We start from the raw sequence: 5,536 nt of genomic DNA on the forward strand, positions 1-5,536 counted from the left end.
CACCTCCCTGCTCCTGCTGGTCACACCGTTTCTGACACAGGCCAGGATGCCATTGGCCTTCTTGGCCACCTGGGCACACTGCTGGCTCATGTTCAGTCAGCTCTCCACCAGCACCCCCAGGTCCTTTTCCCCCAGGCAGCCTTTCAGCTGCTCCTCCCCCAGCCTGGAGCATTGCCTGGGGTTGTTGTGACCCAAGTGCAGGACCCAGCATTTGGCCTTGTTAAACCTCCTACAATTGACCCCAGCCCATTGCTCCAGCCTGTCCAGAACCCTCTGCAGAGCCTTCCTACCCTCAGGCAGATCCACACTCCCACTTAATTTCATGTCAACTGCAAATTTACCTAGGGTGCACTCGATCCCCTCATCTATGCCATGAATAAAGATATTAGACAAGCACCAGGCCACTGCTGATAAACCCCGGGTCAGGGGATGGGGATTCACTGTCCCTGCAGCGTTGCCGGATGCAGCGCAGTCCCACAGCATCCTTGGCTCTCCTCCACCTCAGATCAGGGAGGGAGGCAGCAGGTCTCATCCCAAAGGCAAGCCGAGGCACTGCCTGCACACAGGTTTTTCTTGCTGCTACATAATCTGTCTTTTAACAGAGTCAGAATTTTCATTAATAACAAATACTATTCCTCCCTGGGCTTAAGGAAGTGAATCAACAGCCCCTCCCCTCAAGATGGAAAGCAGGGACACAGTCACATAACCCAGACTGCCATTCATGCAGCATTTTGGGGATAAAAGGCAGAATGGGGAAAGGACAGATAATCTTAGTGCAGTAGGCAGAGGATCAACCCAAAGTGATTTTCTGATCACTGCAGTTCAGCAGCTAGCACCCAACGAATTGGCTTCAAACACCGTTCTCACAAATCACCTACAGCACATGGTCACTGGTGTAGTCCAAAATAACGAAACCATCTTTAGAAATTGAAATCCATCCACTATTTCCATTCCAAGTGCCCCAAATTACTAGACTGAAGATATGGCTGATTCACCACCTGTAATGACCTGTCAGACCAGGGGAAGGAGGTCAGATCCAAGGAGGTCTTCCTTGGCCCCCTGGGCTCAGGGGAGACCATAACAGCTCTGCTAAGTGGAAAACAATGTGATGCTGGTCACAGTCCTCCTTTCAGATTCTTTTAGCCAGGTGTGATGCTGTCAATAGCAGTGGCAATACATTACCTTAACACGGGTGTAATTTAGCAGAGGATTTTATCTGCTTTTTTTCCCTAAAGAGCTTTTAAAAAAAAAAAAAAAAAAAGCAATCTGTCAAACCTTCCTGTTCAGGTCATTCCCAAGTCATGTTCTGCAATACAGTTGTAGTGAAAAATGTAGAGTGTTTTCACTTTAAAGTGTCATGATAAAAGAATACCTGGTAGCTAAAGGGAGATTTCAAGGTGTGAGAGCAGTCCTTCCAACTCCTCTGGGGGTCTGACATTACGTACTCCTCATGCAAGTAAGTTATTATCTTGTTTCATTCATGCCCTTTAGTAGGAACCAGAACTAAGTGCAAATCCAAGTCCTAACCATGCAGAATTCATGCCTAGTTTGGTGTCTTAGTCTTTTCCACCTCTCATAAGTAGGTGTTTATCATCTGAGTAGCTCAGCTTTAATGAAAGAAGTCTGCCTCTTAGTGCTCCTGTTTGCAGAATACAGATATTTGGAGTTGCAGCCTTTCAGAGGGCAGTGTGCCAGCTTTCTGCCAGTGCTATGAGGCAGCAGCAAGGTCTTTTATGAACTACTGAGGATGGTGGCTCAGCAAACTCTGTTAGGTATCTCTTACACAAACTACATGAAAGGAGCTGTTTGTGTTCAGCTCTGACACACTCTGGAAGGGTCCTGTCTGAATATCCCAGATGGTGGCAGTGCTCCCACTTCCTCACTGACACCTGGACTCTTAAGAGCTCCATCTTGCTACCTCGTGTGGGAGAGGACACTTTTGCTCCATGATAATTATTTTCAGTATGTTCGTAGCTAATGGGCAGAGCTGGCCTCGTGTCTCAGTCTGCTGCAGAACACAGACGTCTCTGCACACAACTGTCTTTGCAAAGGCATTAACACACACTCCATATGCCACTTTTAGCCTAACAGCAAGGAGTTAAGGGGGCCATCCAGCAACAGCTTTGCTCTTCTTATTACTTACCAGCACAAGGTATTACTGAGTGCTCTTAGAGCTCTGTTCCCCATTCAGTGTGCTCCTGTTTAGTGCTTCCTGTGTCTGGAAAAAGAGCACTAAGAAGAAACTTTATGCTGCAATTTATTCCCATTTTACTTTCTTCACATTAAAACTGCATCCAGTCCTGCTTATAATGACTGTCTAATCCCCAGCAAGGCAAGCCTCATACCCTCAGAGATGCCCTTTCCTCCACAATTCTTGCAGTCAGTAATTAAACTCTCCACTTTCTTGCCACTTTTATCCACCAAGTACTTCGGAGCTGACAGCCAGTGCCCCACTGAAGTGAACAGACAGACAGACTTTGATTCTGATGGGCTCACATTAGAATGATGAATCATTCTAATTGCATATTGCCCCAAATTGCATATCTCCATCTGTGAAGGATCAAGGCTCCTTGCCTGATTTGCAGAGGGCAAAAGCATTCCAACAGCTTCCTGCAAGAAGATTTGAAAATCTAAGTGTGAAAACAATATTATGGACTGATACTAGGTTTTATCCAACAATGTCTTAATTGCCTGTTTTTCCTGTTCCCAAACCAAGCTGAGAAAAAAGAACTGAAGTTTGTTTTGCAAGCACTGCCATGCCAAAGATAAAGCAGCAAGGAACTAACATTTCAGATGCTGTCTGGCATCCTTGGTGCTACTAAGAAACTTTGAGGGGTTTCAACACCTTCTCCAAGTTCAGCACATCACTATGTGTTGCACAAAGAAGCTGTGAGCTCTTTTCTGCATCCAGTTCTGGGACAAGAGAAACATTTGATCCATATCCCTTTGAGAGCTGCCAAAACTCTCCCATTAGCTTGCCTGAAGTTTGAGTTGGGCGCAGAAACAATTTCCTAAAGAGTCAACTAGCTTTTGCCAAGGTCCAGCACGTAAGGAGGTGAGATATTTGCTTCTGCTTTGAGAAGTTCCTGTTGTATAAATAAAGCGGATGTTTCTCCTCTGTCATTTCTAACTGCCAGGAGTGGGAAGACATTTCTTGTAGGGGGAGAAATTCTCTTTCTATCCAAACAGCAGACAGATCTCACCATCCCCTGGCTCTGCCAGCCAGCTAATAAAGCTCCTTTGTGGCACCCATGTAAAGGTCAAGCTTTTTCAAAACCACACCCTATATAGTAGGTGTCTCAGCTCTTCTTAAGACAGCTCACACCACTCAGGAGTATTTTCTTGGAGGATGATTTTCACACACACGTGAAGAAAGAGAATATACTCAAAACAAAACTAGGTATAAATAAAGTATGAAGCTGAAGGTTTATGATGCCCTTACGATGCCTCGAACTCCATTAACAAGTTGGTTTGTTTTCCAGAAGATTTCAGTCCTGTTTCTTACTTAGGGAAGGGATGAGGGGGATGTTCATATGGCACTTACTTCAGGCTATCTTGAGAAACCTCGCTCACCCTCCATGGGAAGCAAATGCAGGCAAGAATTCTCATCTCTCCAGCACAGACGGATGAACTGGTGCGCAGGTGCCCAGAGATGGCATTTACAGACAGTTTGCCAGGTTTGGGACTGAAAAGTGTAAAATTTGAACCTGCCTAATTTTGATAGAGTAGTGGGGGGATAATCATCCTGCCCAGAAAATCAGAGCCATTAGCACATCAGGGTATCCCAGACTAAGCACACTCATGGCAGACAAAATTAGTGGGTGGTGCACAATATTAATTCAGCTCCTTATCCACATTTGCTAGAATGCTGCCTTTAATTAAATCAGCATAAGCTACCTCTTTGACATTCTGATTTAATACTATAAACTCAAGGTTTTACCCCAGTAAATGCATCAAATGTGAACACATCTCAGACTCATTCTTTCTTGTTGCTCTGTACACTCACTGTTTCTATTGTCTTAATGATCTAGTTAGTCTTTGCCAGCTGGGATGTGTGTATTACAGACTAAGCCACATTAGATTCTCAAAAGGAGAGAGCAAATCACTACAGTGGCTTCTTTATTGCAGGGTTGTGGGGGCTCCACAGTGAGACGAAGGAGCCTTATGACCATCACCTTCCTAGAAGTCATCCTGAGTCTGGGGGACAGGTGCTAATTGAGAGCAGTTTGCGCTGAGCTTGAATCTGATCCTGCTCCATTTGCCAGGGCAGAGCTCATGTCAGTCCCCAACCGTTCTCCAGCAAACAAGGAGGGCTGTGGAAAGGATGTTCTCTCTGAGCTGTTTCCTCTCTTTTATAAGCACTTTCACACTGTCAAGCGGTGTGAAAATGTCATGGATAGCTGAGAGTCTTATTCAATATGCAATGTACAAAGCAGGGTTGGGTCACGCTGCCTTGCTCGTACAAGCTGCTCCCTTGCACTCTCTGTGGGTAGGATTTGTTTCAAACTCCTTGTGCCTGAAGTCTTTGGACCACACTGACCCAGCTGGCCAGGATTTCATGTGCAACTCACTGCATAGGTGTCCCTCCTTACTGAGTTTCTGACACCCAGGTAGCCGAGTGCCAAACCCAAACTCATTGGTATGAGCGCTTTTGCTTCAGGCTGCATTCTCTCCCCCTGTGCACAGAAGGCTTACTGTGAGGTGGTGAACCCAGGGAAACCAAGGAACTAAACTCCAGTTCTGCAGCACGTGGTTTATGTGCTTCCATGCAGCCTTCACATTTGCATGTTCCTGAATTAATGACTTTAACGCTTGCCGGTTCTCTCATGTCAATAAATGCACTGAATGCAAAGCAGTAGCATCCCTACAGGGAGTATTTCTAGCTCTACAGCAGATTAAAACTCTATTTGTTGATGTTTTAAAACTAGCCAAATCGTGTATCTGCAGAACAACTTTTAATGGTAGCAGACTGTCATTAATGGTGGGATGGTTTGCATTAAAAATTCTGTGTTTATGAAATGCTTGACCATAGCAGCGTAAAGCTCACTTGCTTTGTTCTATAAAGTTAACAGGAACCTGCCCTACTGCACAGTCATTACCAGCATAGCTGTGACTCTGCTGCTTTTCTGGTGTCTTCACTTGATTCAGCAGCTAGATCTTTTCTAGTGGATTTTTACAGTTCCAGTTCCCTACGTTGGAAACTCACTGCCTTCTCCTGCTGTAGGTCTAACTACATTCCAGATACTTCAACCTACAAAGACTATGTGGCCTGTGATCAAGTGAGCCATGTCCCTCTGTACACAGAGAGCTGAATAAGTGAAGTCAGAATGACTCTTCTAGAGGACCTCCTCCATACTATTATTGGTACCTCTCTGTCCTTGCAGAAAAGCCTCTCACATTTTCATGAGCTTTACCATTTGTCCACAACATGCACAACAGCGTGTGATCACACATATTGCCAGATAACTTTGTATCTTCAGGCTCAGGAAATGACAGATGTCCCAGCTCTTCTTAAGACAGCTCACACCACTCAGCA

This window comes from Merops nubicus, unplaced genomic scaffold (genome assembly GCF_000691845.1).
Source record: "Merops nubicus isolate BGI_N331 unplaced genomic scaffold, ASM69184v1 scaffold20761, whole genome shotgun sequence".
NCBI lineage: Eukaryota > Metazoa > Chordata > Aves > Coraciiformes > Meropidae > Merops > Merops nubicus.